The 24066-nt window shown below is 36.1% G+C and overlaps 1 long non-coding RNA gene across 1 annotated transcript in view; it reads right to left on the reverse strand.

Moving 5' to 3' along the window:
• Positions 1 to 4818: 4818 nt before the first annotated feature.
• Positions 4819 to 24066, reverse strand: part of LOC129524574 (uncharacterized) — a 248486-nt gene continuing 229238 nt past the window's right edge. The window contains exons 4-5 of the long non-coding RNA XR_008668399.2: positions 16684 to 16741; positions 4819 to 4952 (exon numbers count right to left, since the gene is read on the reverse strand). This is a non-coding gene — a long non-coding RNA (uncharacterized lncRNA). The remainder of the gene's footprint in view (positions 4953 to 16683; positions 16742 to 24066) is intronic.

Here is a 24066-nt window from a genome sequence, read left to right on the forward strand (position 1 = left end):
TCCCATTCACAATTGCTTCAAAGAGAATAAAATACCTAGGAATCCAACTTACAAGGGACATGAAGGACCTCTTCAAGGAGAACTACAAACCACTGCTCAAGGAAATAAAAGAGGATACAAAGAAATGGAAGAACATTCCATGCTCATGGGTAGGAAGAATCAATATCGTGAAAATGGCCATACTGCCCAAGGTAATTTATAGATTCAATGCCATCCCCATCAAGCTACCAATGACTTTCTTCACAGAATTGGAAAAAACTACTTAAAAGTTCATATGGAACCAAAAAAGAGCCCACATCACCAAGTCAATCCTAAGCCAAAAGAACAAAGCTGGAGGCATCACGCTACCTGACTTCAAACTATACTACAAGACTACAGTAACCAAAACAGCATGGTACTGGTACCAAAACAGAGATATACATCAATGGAACAGAACAGAGCCCTCAGAAATAACACCGCATATCTACAACTATCTGATCTTTGACAAACTTGAGAAAAACAAGAAATGGGGGAAGGATTCCCTATTTAATAAATGGTACTGGGAAAACTGGCTAGCCATATGTAAAAAGCTGAAACTGGATCCCTTCCTTACACCTTATACAAAAATCAATTCAAGATGGATTAAAGACTTAAACGTTAGACCTAAAACCATACAAACCCTAGAAGAAAACCTAGGCATTACCATTCAGGACATAGGCATGGGCAAGGACTTCATGTCTAAAACACCAAAAGCAATGGCAACAAAAGACAAAATTGACAAATGGGATCTAATTAAACTAAAGAGCTTCTGCATGGCAAAAGAAACTACCCTCAGAGTGAACAGGCAACCTACAAAATGGGAGAAAATTTTCGCAACCTACTCATCTGACAAAGGGCTAATATCCAGAATCTACAATGAACTCAAACAAATTTACAAGAAAAAAATTAAACAACCACATCAAAAAGTGGGCAAAGGATATGAACAGACACTTCTGAAAAGAAGACATTTATGCAGCCAACAGACACATGAAAAAATGCTCATCATCACTGGCCATCAGAGAAATGCAAATCAAAACCACAATGAGATACCATCTCACACCAGTTAGAATGGCAATCATTAAAAAGTCAGGAAACAACAGGTGCTGGAGAGGATGTGGAGAAATAGGAACACTTTTACACTGTTGGTGGGACTGTAAACTAGTTCAACCCTTGTGGAAGTCAGTGTGGCGATTCCTCAGGGATCTAGAACTAGAAATACCATTTGACCCAGCCATCTCATTACTGGGTATATATCCAAAGGACTATAAATCATGCTGCTATAAAGACACATGCACACATATGTTTACTGCTGCACTATTCACAATAGCAAAGACTTGGAACCAACCTAAATGTCCAACAATGATAGACTGGATTAACAAAATGTGGCATATATACACCATGGAATACTATGCAGCCATAAAAAATGATGAGTTCATGTCCTTTGTAGGGACATGGATGAAATTGGAAATCATGATTCTCAGTAAACTATCGCAATGACAAAAAACCAAACACCGCATGTTCTCACTCATAGATGGGAATTGAACAATGAGAACACACGGACACAGGAAGGGGAGCATCACACTCTGGGGACTGTTGTGCGGTGGGGGGACGGGGGAGGGATAGCATTAGGAGATATACCTAATGCTAAATGACGAGTTAATGGGTGCAGCACACCAGCATGGCACATGTATACATATGTAACTAACCTGCACATTGTACACATGTACCCAAAACTTAAAGTATAATAAAAAAAAAAAAGAAACCTGAGAAATCTTTTCATAGGTTATACCCATCCCTTAAACAGCTAAGGTTTTATGTGTACAAATTCAAGTGCATGACAGCATTAAGATAGAAAATACCTTTTGAAAAATTTTAAAGACACATTTATTTAAGTAATAATGAAGACTATTTTATGTGATTAAAATATAAGTGAACATCTGCAAGAAGTTAGAGTCATGGTGAAATAAAATGTACCTAAAGTAATGATATACTGGGGTAACCATCACAAAGGGTGAAATGGGAGACTACTGGTAATTGAACAATATGGCAGCCATTGACAAAGGAAAAAGTTTAAATGGCTGATACACCGAGATCAAATGGCAAGTAATGAGGAGAATGGAAGAGCAATGACTAGCAACCACAGCTTAGAGGACAGCAGAAGGCTTATACACTAAAGTAGGCCTAAAGAGGAGAAGTGGCTAGAAACAAATAGAATTCATAAGAACAAGACTCAAGTAAGAATCATGAACAAGAGAGTCCTAGGATCCCTCCAAGCAAGTTGACGCCTAATACATTTTCCCCATGATCCTTTCACAGAAAGAGTTCCTACTCAAAATAAAATATGCATAATATTAAAAAGGAATTTTCCAGGGTTACCTTCCCTTTTTTTTTTTTTTTTTGAAAACACTACCCAGTTTAGGGCATCTCTTTAATATTTAAAAGTTCCTCAAAAGATCATGACTTCTGTATTCCTGATGCCTACTACCTAGTATATGATTAATGTTCTACAAATATTTCTGGGTTTTTTCCCCAGCTTTATTGAAGTATAACTGGCAAATTAAAATTATCTCTGTCTATATATATGTAAGGTATATATGATGTTTTGATAGACATATGTAATTTGTGATATGCATACCACAATCAAGCTAAAGAACATATCTGTCACCTCGCCTAATTACTGTTTTGTGTGTGTGTGTGTGTGTGTGTGTGTGTGTGTGTGTGTGTGTGTGTTGAGAACATTGAAGACCTACTCTCTTAACAGGGTAAAAGATAGAGGCGGCCAGGTGTGGTGGCTCACACCTGTAATCCCAGCACTTTGGGAGGCCGAGGTGGGTGGATCACCTGAGGTCAGGAGTTTGAGACCAACCTGGCCAACATAGTGAAACCCCATCTCTACCAGAATACAAAAATTAGCCAGGCATGGTGGCGGGCACCTGAAATCCAAGCTACTCAGGAGGCTGAGGCACGAGAATCACTTGAACTCCGGGGGCAGAGGTTGCAGTGAGCCAAGATCACACCACTGCACTCCAGCCTTGGCGACAGAGCGAGACTCTGTCTCAAAAAAAAAAAAAAAGATAAAGACAAGGTAAAGTGATAAAGGGATATTTACTGGGTACTTTTTAGGTGGTCAGGAAAGTGGAAAGTTGACTGTAAAAGCTGAAATATGATGGAAGGCAAGCAGCAAGTCACTATATGTGGACAAACATCTCACAGGGTCCAGCAAGGGAAGAGGCTCTGAGGCTAATGCGTGATGATACTCTTCAGGAGTCTTTTGATTAGGAAAAAATAGAAAGATTTTAAATAGATGAATGTTTAATGTCTATTCATTATTCTTCATTAACAGAAAAAATATACACATTTATATATTCATACTTTAATAAAAAGAGTGTCTGTCTCAAAATAAACCAAAGTAAAATAGGAGTTCTCTCTTTCCCTCTCTCTCTCTCAATCTCCCTCCCTCTCTCCCCCTCTGACAGACATTTTGATTTTCAGTCTGGATGATCTGTTAATTGTTGAATGTGTGTGTGTGTATACATATATATATATAGAGAGAGAGAAAGATACACACACACATATATAATTTAGGTTAATCACATTTGTTTTTTAATAGAGGTTTACCTCCCATGCTTGGGATCTATAACATATGCCTTAACAACATTATTTCTAGTCAAGCAAAATAAGTTTCTGATATATTTCATATATTAGATTATATTCCAACAATGCAACAAAGTAATATTATCTTCATTCATAGATGAGAAAAACTGAAACTCAGAGGAAATTTGTAACTTGCTTAAGATCACATGACGGGAAATGATAGAATTCAGGTCTGAACCTGGGTGTCTTGACCCAAAATCTTAGGCTTTTCCCCATTCACACACTTAATACTAAAATGGTGCTATCTTTGATGTTTAGGGTATTGCCACCCAAAATTATTTTCTATATTTAAATAAATCAATTAAAGTTATTAAAATAATTTTATATATTTAAAATATATAGGTTTTTAATGTTGTTTTGATTTTATCTTTGACCCACTGATTGTTCAAGAATGTATTATTTAATTTACACATATTTGTGAATTTTTCCATTTTCCTCCCACTATTGATTTTAAATTGCACACTGTTGTGGTCAGAAAAGATATTTGATGGGATTTCAATCTTCTTAAATTTATTAAGACTTGTTTTATAGCCTCACATATGATCTATCCTGGAAAATGATCTGTGTGCACTTGGAAAAAAATGTGTATTCTGCTGCTATTGGATGGTATGTTCTATAAATACTTGTTAGGTCCATTTGGTCTATAGTGTTGTTCAAGTCTGTTGTTTCCTTACTGATTTTCAGTCTAGGCAACCTGTACATTGTTGAAAGTGGTATATTAAAGTCCCCTACTATTATTTTATTGTCTATCTCTCCCTTCAGATCTATTAATATTTGTTTTATATATTTAGGTGCTCTGATGTTGGGTGAATATATATTTATAATTGCTATATCCTATTGTTTAATTGACCCTTTTATTATTAAATAATAACCTTCGTTTGACAGTTTTGACTTACAGTCCATTTTGTTCAACATAAGTATAGCCACTCCTGCTCTTTTTTGGTTACTATTTGCCTAGAATATCTTTTCTCATCTCTTCATTTTAATTCTGTATGTGTTTCTAAAGTAAAACTGACTCCATTCTAGGCAGTATAGAATTACATCAAGGTTTATTTTTTTTAAGCTGTTCAACCACTTCATGTCATTTACTGGAAAACTTAATGCATTTACATTTTAAGTGATTATTGATAATAAGGACTTATTATTGCCATTTTATTCATTGTTTTCTTACTGTTTTGTAGTTTCTTTATTCCTTTCTTCCTCTCATAGTCTTCCTTTGTAACTTGATGATTTTTTGGTAGTGGTATGCTTTGATTCCTTTTTCTTTATCTCTTCTGGACCTGTAACAGGTAATTTTCTTTGTGGTTACCACAGGGCTTACATGAAATATCTTTTTCGGTTATAATAGTCTATTTAATCTAACAACTTAACTTCAATTACATACAAAAATTCTACACTTTTACTTTTCCTCTCCTCACTTTTTATGTTATTAAGATCACAGGTTATCTTTTTTATATTGTGCTTTCTTTAACAAATTGTTATGGCTAAAGTTATTTTTGATAATTTTGTATTTTAACTTTTATGCTAGTGTTAAAAGTAATTTATATGCCACCATAATAGTACTAGAGTCTGACCCTTTGATGATATTCTTACCTTTACAGTGAGTTCTATACTTTCACATGTTTTTATGTTCTTAGCTAGTGTACTGTTTTTCAGTTGAAGGAACTCCCTTTACCATTTCTTGTAAGGCTCATCTAGTGACGATGAACTCCCTTAGCTTTTGTTTGTCTGGGAAGATCGTTATAATTCCCACATTTCTGAAGGATAACTTTGCCAGGTATAATATTCTTGATTGAAAGGTTTTTTGTTGTTTTCTTTCCAACACTTTGTGTATTATGTCCCACTCCCCCTTGGTCTGCAAGGTTTCTGCAAAAAAAAAGTCTGCTGATAGTCTTATAAGGGAAGGTAGGTTCCCTTGTATGTGATAAAAGGCTTTTCTCTTGCTGCTTTCAAAATTCTCTTTGACTTTTTTCTTTTTTTATTTTATTGAATATTGATAAATTACAATTGTAGGTATTTATGGGCTCCAATGTGATGCTATGATATATGTATGGAATGTGGAATGATTAAATCAAGTTAATTAACATATTCAACACCTTAAATATTTATCATTTATTCATACTGTCTAACTGAAACATTATGCCTTTTGACCAATATCTCCCCAGTCCCCCTTCCTCGGCCTCTGAAAACCACAATTCTGCTTCTTCCATTAGTCTGGTTGTTTTAGATTTCATATAGAAGTAAGAATATATGGTATTTGTTTTTCTGTGCCCAGCTTGTTTCACTTAGATGAATGCCCTCCAGATTTATGCATGTTGCTGCAAACATACATACAAATGGCCAACAGATATATGAAAATATGTTTAACATCACTAATCATTAGAGTAGTGCAAATTAAAATCAGAATTAGATATCACTGCATACCTTGTAGAATGACCATTATAAAAGAGATGAAAGATAACCAGTGTTTGCAAAGATAGACAGAAAAAGGAATCCCTTGTATATTGTTGGTGGAAATGTAAATTAGTACAGCCATTATGGAAAACTGTATGAAGGCTTCTCAAAAACTAAAAATAGAATTACCATATGATCCAGCAATCCCACTTCTGGGATTTCCAAAGGATCTGAAATCAGTATGTCAAAGAGGTATCTGCACTCTCAGATTGCAGATATCTCATATTACAGCAGTATTCACAACAGTCAAGTTATGGAATCAATGTAAATGTCCATCAACAAATAAAGAAAATGTGGTATATATATACATATATATATATATATATACACACACAATAGAAACTATTCTGCCTTTTAAAAAAGAGAGATTCTGTCTTTAATTTAATAATTTGATTATAATGTGTTTAAGTGAAGATCTTTTTATGTCTAATCTAAATATACATTTATGTTCCATGTTTACTTTTGGGCTTCATGGATCTGGATGTTCATTTTCCTCTCCAGATTTGGAAAGTTTTCTATCATTATTTCCTTAAATAAGCTTTCCTCTCTTTCATCCTTGTCTTCTCCTTCTGAAAATTTCATAATGTATATATTTGTTTGCTTAATGGTGTCCCATAAGTCCCATTGTCTTTCTTGTTTTAAAATTGTTCCTCTCACTAGATATTCTCAAATGACCTATCTTTAAGCTCACCAATTCTTTCTTCTACTTGATCAAGTCTGCTGTTTAGGCTCTCTGTAGAAATTTGCAGTTCAATTATGTGTTCTTCAACCCTAGTATTTCTGTTTGGTTCTTTTCTATGGTTTCTATTTTTCTATTGAACTTCCCATTTTGTTCATATATTTTTAATCTGATTTTTGTTTAGTTGCCTATCTGTGTTCTCTTGTAGTTCACTGAGCTTCTCCAAGATAATCATTTTGAATTCTTTATCTAGCAGTTCATATACTTCTATTTATTTAGGGTCAGTTACTGGCAATTTATTTTGTGCCTTTGGTGGTGTCATGTTTCCCTGATTATTCATGATCCTTTTGGCCTTGTGTTGGTGTCTATGCAGTTAAAGAAATAGGCACTATTTCTAGTCTTTACAGACTGGCTTTAAAAGGAAAAACACTTCACCAGTTGGCTCAACCAGAAATTTTGGGCAGCTCCGCTCTGAGGGTGCATAGATAGGCTGGCTACTGAAGTCACCAGAACCGCTGGCTTGATGCTTCAGTCAGAGGGCAGACAGGTGTGGCACCTGGGTTTGTAACATTTGGCCTGGAATCTGGGATGACAGGGCCAGGTGTGGCACTGGGGCAGGGCTGGCGCTTAGATTTGCAGGAGCCAGCCTGAAGCCTAGGTCCATGGGTACTGGTCCAGTGCCTGGAGCCATGGTAGCTATCATACAGCATGAGTCCATAAGGGCAGGCCTGAAGACTGAGGCTTTGAGAGCCAGCTTAGCACTGGGACAAGCCTAAAACCTGGGTCTGTGGGGGCAAGTCTGGTGCTGAGGTTCACTGGGGCAGACCTGGTGCTGTAGCCTATGATGATGTCTTGTGCTTATGTAACTCTTTTCCCAACCTGAAGATTATCTCTCTCTCTCTCTCTCTCTCTCTCTGTCTCTCTCTCCATATATATACTGTGCTGTGTGGGCTTGGGAGAGGAGTGATGCAAGCAATATGCAACAATCCTTTCTACCTTCTTCAAAGTGCCTTTTCTTATTTCTGTGTTCCACCCAGGTACTGTAATTCTCACTTTGATTCCTTAGCTCTTGCAAAGGTATTTGTGCATGAATGGTTATTAAAATTGATGTTTCTGTGAATGAGCAAGCACTGGAGACTCCTATCCCACCATTTTCAATGAGTCTCTTCTTCAATCAATGTTTCTCTGTTATTATACATTTCCTTCAATCAGGATAAGCTTATTAAGATCAAAAAATTATTTCTTTATCCTTTTTTATGAACAGTTTACAATAGTGTCAAACCTCAATTTTCTCCATAATAAGTGATGACAAATATGATGAATGAAAGACAATATTTCCTGCAAGTATATAGCAGTTATCTCTGTTTCCTTCTTTGCTTCTTTACTACTAGTACAATGGTCTCCAAAGAGAGAAGTATGTGGCCCAGAAGTTGGCAAGGTGAACCATCAAAGCCCAGGAAGAAAATATTAGAATTTCTATTTCTATTTATTTTTTCATCTAATCCCTTCGAACATCTAAATTTTGCACATGCTTACATTATATATTAACCCATTAATACGCAAATACAATTTATAAATAAATAAGTATATTTTCCCTGTGAAGAACTGAGGACACAATTTAGAAAGATTGGAAACCATTCTACTAAACAGCTAACATACTAAATCCTTGCCACAAAATAAGAATGAAAAAATCATTTACCAAATTTACCATGTTACTATACTTTTTAAGTTCTAATTACTTTTTACATATTAAACTATAATGTGTTAAATAATATGGTTTGAAGTGCCAAGTGCCACTTAGACACAAAGCACTCAATCAATAAATGCTGTAAGCCAACAATATTTTTTTTAATAAATGAATGAACATTCTACCAAAACTGAAAACACTGTGGTAAACTGAGCTCTCAATAACTTGGTATGTTGAGGAGCTCCATGGAAAAAGGGATCCAAGTTCAATTACTTATTTTGTAAATGCTGCATACTATATTACACTCTTTCAGATTCACAGTAAAGATGAGTATGCTAAAGGCTCTGGGAAATCCTGCAAGTCACAAGTAACTTTAAGTTTGTTTATTCCAACATTTCCCATTTCCACATTTTTTTTTTCCACAGCACTTCTTCCCCATTCATAATGTCCACTAACTACTTACAGGGAATAGTGTTCCTAAGAATGCACTTGGTGAAATTCTGTTTTAATGACATTTCATCTAAAAACTGAAGGCTCAGCTGAACACAGAAGCATTCTTATTGGTTGCATATGAAGCTAAGGGGTAACTGAAGCCATTGTACATAGATTTCTGTATTATGCAATGTTATTAGCAATGACCTAGATTGTGGGTATAGCAAGGATGCACCTTAAGCTTCCTAGTGAAATCTAAGTATGAACTTTACAAACATGTTATTTGGTTGGGTATATTTTTATCTCAGATATTTAGCTAATTTATGTATACAGAGACTACCTGATTTGAAAGGAGGAATTATCATTTTTATAAAAAGGGGACAAGAAAAGAGGAAAAGGCCTATTTAACTAAAGTCTTTGCTTTGTGTCACGCTTCATGCTAAAAATTTTAACTTTTTAAAATATTTAAATCTCCCAACAATTGTATTGGCTATATATTTTGTTCCCTCTTACCAAGGAGGAAGCTGAGATTCAGAGAAGCATAAACTCCTAATTACAAGAGCCTAAAGTGACAATGCAGGTTATCATCCAAATTAGGATACTTCTGAGAATGTCCCATAATAATTCTGGGACTTTTTTAGCTTAAATTGCTCTATTCCAACCTTTCTTAAAGAGACATGGTTTGAACTCGGGTCTCCCAAGCATCTCCTCATTTCATTATACCTTGTTGCTTGAGATATGAATGGAATTTAAGATGTCAAGAGAAATCATCCATCAATGATAAGAAAAAACTTTACAAGACTGCTTTTAAAATGTTTTTAACTGCAAAATAGAAAAGAAAAAACAATGGTCAAAACATAAATTGTATCTTTCACCAATGCAGAGCTGCCTTTAAAAAATTCTAACATAATACTAGGTATATCCTAACAGGTGTATGATAAGAAATGGCTGGGAATAATCCTTTATCTTAGATCTAACATCACCCAGAATCTTTTTAAAATATTATATTGCTTGGTGCTTATTTACCACTTACAAGGAATATATCAAGAAACTAGGAGAAAAATCCAGAAAATAGCAATTGAAATGGTTTAAAGCATTGTAACATAGAAGTTATGAAAAAAATGAGATAGGATTATTTAGTCCAAAATGAAAAGTCAAAGGAGTAACTTTAAAATTGCCTTCAAGTGAATTAAAAATTGCCAAAAGAGGTCTTCATGTCCCTAAGGATAAAACAAGAGTCGAAGATTTAATTACACACTGTGAGATTCAGCGTGTGGAATTAAGTCTTGTTGATAAAAACTATTCAATAACACAACAAGTAACAAGGGGGCATCCCCCAGACTCTTCTACATAAAAGAACAACTCACCTGCAAACATACCTTGACAATTGCTTTTCTTGAAGGCAGAGAAATAGAAATAATAATCACTTCTTGTCATACAAGTCCTATGATTCGTTGCTCTGATTTTCCCGTTCTTAATATTTATGCCTGATATAAATAATTGATCATTCAACATTCCCCACTAATAAAGTTCAAACTTCTTATGATGTCATAGAAATGTTTTATCATATCTCTATCTACTCTACCAGCATAATAACTTGCCACTCCCTCGGCATATCATGCCTTCTGTCATACTAGAGAAAAAATACCGCAAGGAGCACTCCAAAACCACAATGTCCTAACAGTTCTTTGTCTTTACACATGCTATTTCCTTTGAACAGGGTGCACTTCTTTCCTCCTGACCACTCAGTCCATCCTCCCACCTCTTCCCAAGCCCTCAATTTATTCTACAAACCATTATCATTCTTGAAAATAAAACTCAAATGTCTCCTCAGCTGTTTAAACAGGTGAGTCGTTTCTGTCTGTCTTTAGTCTCAACAGACAAATTTAGCTTCTTTCTGTGCTTTCAAAGTACATTTTTCCCACCTTCATTATGGCACATATCACATTATTATTAAAACTCTTTATTTGCCTGGCATCCTGAGTAGACTATGAACTCTCTACTGGCTGCAGGATGGGAGAGAAGGGGCAAAAACAAGATGCTATTTGGCTTTATTCTTTTTGCTTCTCAGTTACCTAGCACATAGTAGGTTGCAAAATTTTTGCATTGAATTAATGAAGCAACTAATTACCTTTTGAGTGCAAAGAAATATTAAACATTCAAATTGTTGCTGTGGAAACCATATCTAGGGATTTCTATTGGTCTTTAAATTCAATTGATTTAGACTTGTTTTCCAAGTTTCTTCTGAAAGCATTTTTACCTTCAAACGATAGAATCAATAATGTATGTTTAAACTCTCTGGAGCAAACATGTGTGTCTGATCCACTTTATCAAACCCAGCAAAATACCCAGGACTCCAAAGGTAAAAACAGTGAAGAGCCTATCTGCATAAAAGGATGGTTAGAAAGTGTAAATCATCTCATCAAATCAGTTCCAGAAAAAGCTTCTGGGAGGTACACAGGCATCCAGATCCCCCTTCAGCTTGATTTGTATATGAATAAGGACAGCAGGGTTTTCCATGAGGAAAAATAGTACAGTGAAATATTTTATTTATTATTAATATAGACATAAAGGAATATCAGACATCTTAAATACAACTGCTCTCTTGTTGCCATTTGTGAGATGTTTGCTCTTTGATGTAAAGTTAATTTATTTCTCTACATTTGCAACATTTGTTAAAGCATTTACATCTTGAAGAAAATGAATAAATATGTCAAATGCAAGGATGCATATTTTAAATATACTATTTACTTTCATAAGACAATATACTTTCAAAATATTTCCTCTTACTTTAAACATTTTTACTTTTAAATGGATTCATTTTAGATTAAATCATTCTTAATTGGGCACTTCAAAAAGCAAAGTGAAATTACATATTTATACATTTTAATGGATTTTACTCTTTTTGATTCCAAGTAAATTGTCTTTTTAGAAAATTAAAATGAATGAAAATAATAGCTTAAGGTAACAAAATCTTGTCCTGCACAGTTAAACTGATTTTAATTTCTGCTAAACTAGAGCTAGAAACTAGAACTCATTTCCTTAATATTTGTTTCTCAAATACCTTCAACCTTTCCCTTTTTGTCTCCACCTTCCTCTCAGCATTTTGACTGGTCCAAATTCCTCCTGTATACACAAACTAACAAACTAAAATAGAAACATGTCAAATTCTGGCTATTTCCCCAGTTCTCTCTGCCCTTTTACAGGCAACCTTCTCTCTCCCTGTGCTTCCTTCCTTCAACCTTCTGCAATCTGGCTTCAGCTCCTTCTGCTCCACTGAATCTCTTCCTGTCGAAGTCACCAATAACTGCTTGTTATTAAATCTGAAGGTGTGTTTCATTATTGTGTTCTTACTTTGGCAGTAACAAACCGTTCTATTTTTCTAGAAGTGGAATTTTTAATTGCTATAATATCATTCTTACTTGCTTTTCCTCCTGTATCTCTGGTCACCCTTCAGTCACATAATGGGCTTCTTTTTCTACACTCACTCTTTAGATGTCGTGCTCTTCCGAGCATTAGATTATTCTCATTCCCACATCCTTTGTGACTGATGGTTAGATAACAGCCTTAGTGAATCACTGAATTCACATTCAATTCCCCTCCCACACTCACTGGGCTGGCCTTTTGCTTGAACCAATAGAATGAAGGGAAATGACACTGTGCAAATTCTGAGCTGGGCTTTAAGACATCTGCTTTCATCTTTTTGCCACCCAGAGATGCCACGTAAGAAAGTTTGGGGTATCCTTCTTGAAGATACAGGCCTATGTATAGAGAGAGACCCTGGAAGATGAGAGACCATGGGGAAGAGAAAGATCTGACCGGCTCCCATCCATTCCAACAATCCTATCTCAGGTGACAGCCACATTGCATCCTCCAGTTCCAGTTGTGCCATCAACTGACTGCAAATGCATGAACGAGCTCAGCCAATACCATGTGGAAGAGGGACAAGCTACCCCACTGAGCCCAACTCAGGTTTCAGAATTATGAATAAATATTTATTAGTGTTGTTTCAAACCACTAAGTTTTGAGATGGCTTGTGATGTGGCAATAATTAACTGATACACTCTCGTTAGGCAATCACAATCACTCCCATAGTTCCAATTTTCATCATTGCTTGATGACCTTTAAATCCAGACCTTCACTTTAGCCTCTTCCTGAGAGGCAAGTCCATATACATAACTGCGAAGTAAATTTTCATGCTGGGATGTCAATAGGACTTCCAAACCCTGGCACCTGAGTTGGGAGACTGGAAATCTAGAACTACTTTTAGGGTGCTTATTATATGTGGCCTTTCCATGTGGCTTGGTACGTGCATTCTGGTATGGTGGTCTTAGGACACCCAAATTTCTTATATGGCAGTTCATGGCACCGAACGTGAATGTTCTGGAAAACAAGGTGGAGGCTGCATTGCTTTTCCTTATTCAGCCTCATCAGTCATGCTGCATCACTTTGGTTGCATTCTATTGGTTACAAGCAAGTTACAAGCCCACCCAGAGTCAAGTGTTGTGGGGAGAGCCTCACCGCTTGATGAGAGGAATGTCAAGGTCACATAAGCAAAGATCACGTAGAATGAAGATATTCTTATGGCCATCATTAGAATATGGAATCTGCCACACTAACACACTCGTACATGGCAAACAGCATTGTAAATTGTTACAGCCATTCTGGAAAACAGCACAACTTCTTTCATTTTAACTCAGTAATCTCACTCCAGGAACTTCATAATGAGGGAAAAATCAAGAAAAGCAAAAAGATCATAATTAAATGCTGATAATCCATTAGCAAAAATAAATAAATAAATAGAAATAAAAAATTGAAGCAACTATCCAAACAACTACGACAAGCGAATGACTAAGAGGTACTTTTACACAAGAGAAAATAGTCACAAAGGCAACATAAAATATGGGAATTAAGTGATATAGCAATGAATAAAATTAAAAATGCAATAAAAAATAGATTAGAACGATTGGCAGAAACCATTTTAAAACACAACTGACTGTGCACTAGTGCTATTTTCTTTAATGAGTTTGGATGGTGACCTCAAGTCTCAAGTTGCCCACATGTTTCTACCCTTCCATACAAGACTGATACCAAAGGTGTGGCTTCCTAGTGTTCTGGGAAGATTTTCTTTTGTTTGTTTGAGTAATGCGGCTGCACAAAGAGAGAGGACTAGGGTAGCAGAAAATAGAGACATCTCCTTCAACTATTTAGCCTGCATGTAATAAGACCTGTGTGTCTATCCTTAGCAAAGTCACTTCAAATAATATATTAACCTGAGTGAGATTGAGGCCTAAGTGAATATAAACCTGGGGAATTTGCATCCAGGAGTCTATCTAGAAAAAAGGGCTTCCTGTTGTGCATGTGCCCTCAAAATGGGATTTCTTTCCTACTTATTGCCACTTTTCCAAGTTTGGATAACAGTGCATAGCTGGCCCAGCAGTATTCTCTCTCTAGACAGAATCCAGCCAGATTCAAGAGTCAAGTCATCTTCAGCTGGAGGTAATTCCAGGCCAGATTTATTTCATCCTGATTGAGTTGTTACCTCACCCCTGAGCGCCGCTTAGTAGGCAGTATGTTATATACTGTATAATTATATAATAATCTGCATTCTGTAACTTGTATGTATTTGTAGTTTTGTGTGTCATGGATGTATGTGTCCTGCTACCCTAGTAGATGCAATGCTCCATGTGGATTTATATTATGCCTTACAAATTTCTCATACCCCCGTCCATACCACACACTTTTGTATTAAGGATATAGCAGGTATGTAATAATTCCTCTATCATTAAAATACTTAGTGGGTTTTAAAAAAAATTTTTTTGTACAGACAGGGTCTTGCTACATTGTCCAGACTGGTCTCAAATTCCTGAGCTCAAGCAATTCTCCCACCTCAACCTCCCAAGGTGCTGGGATTACAGGCGTGAGCCACCACACCCGGCCGTATTATTAGAATACTTAATTTTATGTCAAGATCAGCTCTATTCAGAATGTATCACTCTATTAAAATACTTGATTATTTATATCAGGTCCTACATGATTCCCCAATCATACAAAGGTAAAATATAATTAGGAATAGGCAAGTCAAAAAAAACAAAACAAAACAAAACAAAACAAAACAAAACGAAAAACAGCCACGTCACAGCAGAAAGATTCCAGAATAACTTAACAAATGCACAAAAGCCCTCAAAAACGCTAGGAAGAAACTCACATTTTCTGACAAGAAAACAAATTCATGAAAACATTAGCCAATATTAATGTGCAGACTGACAGACTGATATTTAGGCATCAAGAGGTAGTCACAATGACTGGCATATACTGCCACCCTTCAACTTCATTGAATATGACCCTACATGGATAGGTATACTCCTTAAAGGGTCACATTCTGTAAGAGATGCAGTTTGGGTACCCGCATCTGTTCTAAGCTTTAGAATTTGACCTCAATTTTCAGCTAAGACTTGTGCATCCACCTTGGCTACTTCCGTCAGAATTCTCTTGTAAAATATTAGTAAATGAGTTTTTCCTGTACTATTCCTTTCCACAGTGACTCTCTCCCATTCTTGTCATGAAGGAACCCAAGAATAAAGATAGCAAATTCTAGACTTTCATACCTGCCAGATGCCAAATAAAAAATTCAGGGATAAATACATATAGACCAGGCTGTGGAAGCAGTTGTTTTCTGTTTACCCAGTCTAGATAAAAATCCCACGAAAATCCCAAGTTTGAGAGGATATGGATATGAGAGGTGTGATAAGTAAAGAAGGGGAAGGTTTAGCAAAAAGAGCAGCAGGAAAACATACTGCTATGGGACTCGTGTAGAGACTGCCCTGTGCCCACACCCATAAGAGAGCTCTAAGTCATAAGAGTATAGGACCCCCAGAAGGGTTTCAGGATCGAAGAACAGAAAGTACTGAAGCCTGGTCTCTGTCTTGTTGTCCTGGAAGCTGGCAAGCACTGCAGGCAGTATCCAAGCTACCCTGGCCTCTGAATAAAGCATAGTTTTTAAGTGCTCTAGCGGATGGGCAGTTTGACAGGACACTGGAAATGGCCATTTTCCCAAGTGATCCAGAATGGAGTGGATGCTGCTGTAAATGCAACTGGAACTCTAGGCTAAGAGGACACTCTAGAAGTGGCTTGAGTTTGGATACTGTATTAGTTTCCTAGGGCTGCTATAACAAGGTACTACAATCTTCATGGCTTAATACAACAGAAATTTATTATTTCACTGTTCTGGAGGCTGTGGGACTTGTGTAGAGACTGCCCTGTGCCCACACCCATAAGAGAGCTCTAAGTCCAAAATCCAGATGTCAGCAGGCCCAGGTTCTTTCAAAGGCTCTGGGAGATAATCTGTTCCATGCTTTTCTCTTGGCTTCTGATGTCACCAGCAATCCTTGGCACTCCTGGGCTTACAGATGCATAACTCTAACCTCTGCCTCTCTCAGAGCATGGCCTTCTCCTCTTGTACGTTCATATATTGTCTTCTTATAAGAAGATACTATTCTTATTATCTAGAGGCCCACCACGCTCCAGTATGATCTCATCTTAACTAATTACATCTGCAAAGACCCTATTTCCAAATAAGGTCACATTCTGAGATATGGGGGGGTACTTTCATATTTATCTTCAATATATAATTGATAAACTTCAATACATATTTTTGAGGAAGACAATTCAATTCAAAACAGATGCCCCATAAGATTCCATGAGAAGTATGGTCATGTCCAAGGACCAGAAAGGATTGTATCATCTTGTGGATACTCACTTGGAAGAAAAATGGCCCTGAGCCAGATCACCTTCCCAACTCCCATGGTCCAAAGCTCCTAGAAAATTATTGGAAAAAGGAAAGAATAAGTAAGAGGATTAAATGAGCTTAAAACAGACGCCTGAGTTTATCTTAAGTTGACTAAGATATTTTATTTTTTATTTTTCCAATCAGGCAACCTCAGGGTTCCAACATTGAAACTAAACAGAGGTATTGAGAAAAATATAAGTTGTGTTTCTGGAACATCCAAAGTTTTTAAAGTAAATATAATAACAGTTATAAATCTATCTGTTCTGTAGCAATCCTTGGGGAAAAGGAAGGGCCAGATGCCAGTTTTCTTTAACGGAGAACTTTATAAAGACCACAAAGGGATTAATTAAGAGTAGCTAAAGGAATGAAAACTACATACAATTTACTTAAACTACAAATAAAGAAGGTAGTACTGACATTATTTTTGCAGTCTCCCTGCGTTAAAGAATTTATGACCTCCAATGCATCGTGCGACTAAGGCTTTCCCCTCTGCTCCTTTGCTTTCACTGTTCAGTTTCTGCCTCATCGGCTTTCCCAATGTCCCCCACAGTTCACTTTCAACAACAATCTACGGTGTCAAGAATCCACTTCGAAATGGTAAGTTTTGTATTTTTTCTTAAGAGAAGTATCATTCTTATCAGACTTTAGACATAAATATTTGTCTTCCAATATGCTCTGAAATATGCCTGCCATGGCTCCTCTGCACCCAGTGATGGTGTATCTCTTTGTTCTCAGTACACACACCAAATCTTCCCTTCCAGCTGATCGGAACATAGCGCAGGGGTTAGGACATGAGTTTACATCCCGACAGCCTCAGTTTGAACACCAGCTCTGCCACTTACTAGCGGTATGATCTTGGGCATATTATTTAACCTTTCTGTGCCTTAGTTTCCTTACCTATAAAATTGTATCTACCTCATAAGGCTGTTGTGAGGATTAATTAAACGTGTTCATTCTTATAAAGTACTGAGAGTCAGAGTCAGGTTAAAGAGTAAGCACCCATTGTTTATTATTTCTAATAAAGAGTTCTTTCACATCAATTAGAAAAAGACAGTCTAAAATGAGTCAAAGATAAGAGCTGGCAGTTCACAAAAGAGGAAATGCAAATGATCAATAAAAAATGAAAATATACCATGATCAGTAAAGATAAAAATGCAAATTAAAACAACACAATGTTTTTTTGCCTATTACGTGACCATGTAAAAGTCTGAGAACATTCAGTGCTAATGAAAACCTACAGAAAATGGCAGTCTCATTTATTATTGATGAATGTACATTTTTATAATATTTTGGAAAATAAAGCTAGCAATATAAAATTTATAGTATGCACACTCCCTCACTGAGTATCTTCATTTTTAGGATTCCATCAGGGGGAAAGAAAAAAGAAAAATCAGCAATGTCTGATACTGTCAAAAGTCTTACCCAAAAACATATCTAAAAGATTTATAATAACAAAATCTGTAAATAACTGGACTATCCATTGCTATCGTCTGCATATTTGTGTTCCCTCAAAATTTATATGTTGAATCCTAATCCTCAGTGCAATAGTAGCAAGAGATGGGGCCTTTAGAGAATGAAAGGGATTTGTGCCCTTACAAAAGAGGCCCAAAGGAGTTTGTCTGCCCTTTCTGCCATGTGAGGATACAGCAAGAAGACACTGTCTATGAGGAACAAGCCCTCACCAGACATCAAATCTGGTGATACCTTAATCTTGGAATTCCCAGACCCATAACTGTGAGAAATAAATTTCTGTTATTTATAAGATACCCAGTTTATGATATTTTGTTACTGCAGCTGGAATAGACTTAGATATCCATATTTAGGGAAATGGTTTCCTAAACCATGATATATTAATTCTATGAAACAATAAGCAGCTATTTAAAAATGTGGATCATTATGCATTGACTTCAAAATGGGTCCACAACAGACCATTAGGGAAGAATAGCAGCTCCATGTTAGGTCCTCATGTTTGTTTGTTTTTTAATCTTCAATGGGTATATATGTATATATGTGCGCATGTGTGTGTGGCATTTGTTTCTATCAGCAAAGGAAATCATAGTTTACAGTAGTTACATTAGAAAATGGGATTAGATAGAGAAAGTGAGAGACTATCAATTTCACTTTTGATTATATATTGTTTGGATTGGTAGACGATGCAGGTATTATCATTACATTTCAATGGAAAAATTGTGAAGAATGGAGAACAAAAAAAATTTTCAATAAAAGTCAAAAATCAGCTACTGCATACTTTCCTCAGGGCACAACAAAGTATTCAAAGTTATATATGAAAATGTTTCCAAAGGACATGTTTAATAATAGAAAATAATTCTTTTGTAACTTTTATTTTAGGTTCAGAAGTACATGTGAAGGTTTGTTACATCAGTAAACTCGTGTCACGGGGATTTGTTGTACAGATTATTTTATCACCCAGGAATTAAGCCCATATCCAATAGTTACCTTTTGTGCTCCTCTCCCTCCTCCCACCCTCCGCCCTCAAGTAGACCCCAGTGTCTGTTGTTTCTTTCTTTGTGTTCCTAAGTTCTTATTATTTAGCTCCCACTTGTAAGTGAGAACATGTGGTATTTGGTTTTCCTTTCCTCAGTTATTATCCATGCTCCAGCTCCATCCATGTTCCTGCAAAAGACATGATCTCATTCTTTTCATGGCTGCATAGTATTCCATGGTGTACATGTATCACATTTGCTTTATCCAGTCTGTCATTGTTGGGCATTTATGTTGATGCTATGTCTTTGCTATTGTGACTACTGCCGTAATGAGCATTCATGTACGTATGTCTTTACAGTAAAATGATCTATATTCCTCTGGGTATATGTCCAGTAATGGGATTGCTGGATAGAATGGTAGTTCTGCTTCTAACTCTTTGAAGAATCGCCATACTGCTTTCTGCAATTGTTGAACTAAATTACACTCACACCAACAGTGTGTAAGTGTTCCATTTCCTCTGCAATATCGCCAGCATTTGTTATTTTTTGACTTTTTAATAATGGCCATTCTGACTAGGTGTGAGATGCTTTCTCACTGTTGTTTTTATTCACATTTCTCTAATGATCAGTGATATTGAGCTTTCTTTCATATGCTTGTTGACTGCATATATGTCTTCTTTTGAAGTATCTGTTCATGCCCTTTGCCCACTTTTTAATGGAGTTGTTGTTTTCTTGTTAATTTGTTTAAGTTCATTATAGATGCTGGATATTAGACCTTTGTCAGACGCATGGTTTGCAAATACTTGGATACAGAATCAATGTACAAAAAGTACTAGCATTCCTATGCACCAAAACAGCCAAGCCAAAAGCCAAACTAGAAAAGCAATCTCATTCACATTTGCCAAAAAAAAAGAATAAAATACCTAGGAATACAGCTAACCAGGGAGGTGAAAGATCTTTACAATGAGAATTGCAAAACACTTTTCCAAGAAATCAGAGAAGACACAAACAATTCAAAAAACATCCCATGCCCATGGATAGGAAGAATTCATATCATTGAGAGGGCCATACTGCCCAAAGCAATTTACAGATTCAATGCTATTCCTATCAAACTACCAATGACATTCTTCACAGAACTAGAAAAAAACTATTTTAAAATTCCTATTGAACCAATAAAGAACCTGAATAGCCAAGGCAATACTAAGCAAAGAGTACAAAGCTGTAGGCATCATGTTACCCAACTTCAAACTATACTATAGGGCTACAGTAAACAAAACAGCATGGTACTGGCACAGAAACAGATAAATGGACCACCCAATGGAACAGAATACAGAGCCCAGAAATAAGGCTGCACACCTATGACCACCTAATCTTTGACAAAGCTAACAAGAGCAAGCAATGGGGAAAACTCCCTGTATAATAAATGGTGCTGGGATAACTGGCTAGCCATATGCAAAAAACTGAAGCTAGGTCCCTTCCTTACCCCATAAACAAAAATCAACTCAAGATGGTTTAAAAACTTATATGTAAAACACAAATCTATAAAAATCCTGGAAGACAACCTAGACAAGATGATTCTAGACATAGGAAAGGGCAAAGATTTCATGATGAAGATATCAAATGCAATCACAAAAAAAGCAAAAATTGTTAAGTGGGATCTAATTAAACTTTAGAGCCTGTACACAGCAAAATAAACTATCAACAGAGTAAACAGACAACTTACAGAAAATAATTCTTATATACAAACTATCAAGTAGTTTAAAAAGTTTAGTGACGAGTTCAATCAAGCAGTGAAAATTAAATCCCTTTACACTCAGCAAAGGGCTGTCTATCAGCAAAGGGCTACACATGACCATGATACAATGAAAACGTGGAACATACACTGTTATAAGTTGGAAATATAGTTAGGTTTTCTCTTCCTAAGAGGAAAAAGAAAAATTTAATTTTCTGTCCATTTGTAACAGGCCTTGGGGTAAATGCTAAAATGCAGCCTAGAGTAGATGAAGAAACCTTTCTTGCTGGAAAGAGGCACAGTGTACAGCAGTATTTCTCTGCAGGATGAGAGGTATAGGGGACAGGGGTGCTTCCAGAATAGAAGAGCTGGGACCCAATCAGAATCTGAAATGTAGAAAAGAGAGGCCATCAAAAAGCATATTTAATATTTACTTATTTCATTGATTCTAAGAAGTATAGTTTTTCACATTTTAATACCTCTGAAATTAGGAAGAGTCTTAGATTTAATGACATATTATAATCACTGCTGGCCAGGTGGCAGTTTTGATGTGGTTGACATTGCTTTCAGTATAAATATTCACATTGTCGTCACTTCCATTGAGTTTTGAATATTCTTGGTGCTACAAGTGTTGAGTTTAATTGCCATTTAAAGTGTCTTCTAAAAGATTGCAACATGATTCGGCATTGAGGCAGAAGTCATTATATACACAAAAATATACAGAAATAGAGCAGTGGGGAATGTGTTTCCTTTTAGTGAGGCAAATATTCATCATTTTAGGAATGACTAGAGCCCCTTATTTCCTCACAAAACAATAATGTGTTTTACAGAACCTAAGAAAAAAATACCCAGAAGTAGATGAAGCTGTGTTAGGTTTTGTTATTAAATGCATACAAAAGGGATTGCCTATCACCTGCCACGCAGAGGAACTAAAAACAAAAGAAATTGCTAAATTTCTTGGAATTGATGAAAGACAATGAGTGGTGATGTGACTCATTCATGCATCATGCAGGACTGTTTTATAAGGCATTATGTCATAGTTTTGTTGATAGCATTTGTTTTTCTTAGTAGAACATACATAATCCCATGGTATGTCTTTCAATCAATGGCATCACAGATCAATAAAATATCGGTAAAATATATTTTTCAATAGTGAAAATTTTTTTAGAAACCCATTGGCTTTCTGATTTAAAAATTCAGAAAGAAAAAAGCCAGGAATAATATTTTAGGTTGGTAGAAATAACAAGCAACATTTCACAACTAGGCAGGGAAAGAAAAGTGGGCCCATGGCCATTGCATTCTCTTGGGTTTCAAAAAAAAAAGAAAGAAAAAGTTTGAGAGGCATTGGTTTAGGATAATCTGCATCCCATTTTGGCTCTTCTATTTATGTTTTACAGCTCCCTAGACAAGGTAGTGAATTTCAGCCTTAGTTTTTTCCTCTGCAAAATAGGTATAACAATACCTCCTCAACCACTTGTGACGATTTAAAAAGCAGCACAAACACGTAGTTCATCGGGCACTTGGCTTGCAAATGCTCATTAAAATACCAGCCCCTGTGTTTTTCCAAAGGAGCGTGCCATCTTTAGGTGAAATTCTGGTTTGTAGAGGTTATGTCATCTATCTATAAGGAGCATAAGCTGTTAAAACTCTAAGCTTTAAAACATACAGATTCAACATTTAAAACAGGATATGGGTTGATTTGAACAATACCTTGATTTGATAAGATGCATCTTTTCTAATGTGATTTAATCTCAAATATTTTCCCAAATATAATTCTTCTCTTGGAAGCTGCTACTAGCTGAGAAATAGTCACCTTCCCCTGCTATTTCCTCTAAAGAAAGGAATTCAGAAACAGCCTGGGAAAAATACTTCCCCTGTCAAAGGTAATAAATCAGAGTTTTTTTTCATTGCTATCTTAATTTTCATCTCTAATTATAGCTTGGAAAAAATATTGGGGTGCAAAATCAAACCAATAAAAAGTTTACTTTTGTAGATTTAAGATGGAGAGATTAATCTCCAGGAAAATTAAAAGACATCTTTGTTATGCCTGAGTCCTCTTAGTCTATGTGTAATTTCAGCCATCACCAAAAGTGCTCATCACATAAATGTCAAGGGGGAGAACAAATAAAAGTCACAACAATACAATAAACTGGTTACTTTAAAGAATATGAGGTCGTAAAGTTTCTAGCAGTTTTCTAACTGTTCTGATGAATTACTGAATTCTTCTTTCCAAACTGATATTGCAGAAGGATATCTATACAGCATTATAGGCAAGGATTATGACTCTCTCTAGGGACTATAACAGAGTATTGCTTCCATTGCCCTGTGGTTCATCTTCCTTTTCCCATCAGGATTATTACAACCCGGAAACAGGTATATAAGAATGTGCTTCTTTCACCTTTATGCACTGGACTAAGAAGCAAAGAAGAGCTCTAGAGATCCCATATTTTGGTTCCACTTAGAAACATTAATAGATGCTAAAATCTGAAGAAACTTTACATTTGGAAAACAAAATGGAAATAAACTTAGAGTCAAAGAGGGATGAAGTGCAAATCCTTTCTCTTTAGCTTTATAGGCATGTATTGAAAATCTACTACATACTACACTTTGCCAAGAGCACAGAGACCACTGGGAGAAGCAGATATATTAGTAGAGTTTTAGTGTCTAATATTGTTAGTGCTAAAACAGATGTGTGAAGATGGCTATGCTCTTCTACAAGCATGTTTTCAAGGTTTTCTGGCATGACTCCATTCTATATTCTTACTTGAAACCTATGTTTTAATCCAAAAGACTGCAAAGCTTGCAGCGTACTTGCCTAAATCCATCACTTTCTGAATCCCTGTCCACCTCCACATAGTTGGTATCATTTCATGTGCAACATTAGCAATCCCACTCTTTCCCACTTATTTCTTTGCAGCCAATATTAAGGCCCTATTTCTATTCCAGCTCCTTACTTCACGGAGAAGTGATACTGTATACTTCATGTATTCGTCCATTTTCAGGCTGCAGATAAAGACATACCTCAGACTGAGAAAAAAAGGAGAGTGAATTTGACTTATAGTTCCACATGGCTGGGGAGGTCTCACAATCATGACAGAAGGCTAAAGGCACTTCTTACATGGCAGCTGCAAGACAGAATGAGAAAGGAGCAAAAGTGGAAACCCCTGATAAACCCAT

This window comes from Gorilla gorilla, chromosome 13, assembly GCF_029281585.2.
Source record: "Gorilla gorilla gorilla isolate KB3781 chromosome 13, NHGRI_mGorGor1-v2.1_pri, whole genome shotgun sequence".
Taxonomy (NCBI): Eukaryota; Metazoa; Chordata; class Mammalia; order Primates; family Hominidae; genus Gorilla; species Gorilla gorilla.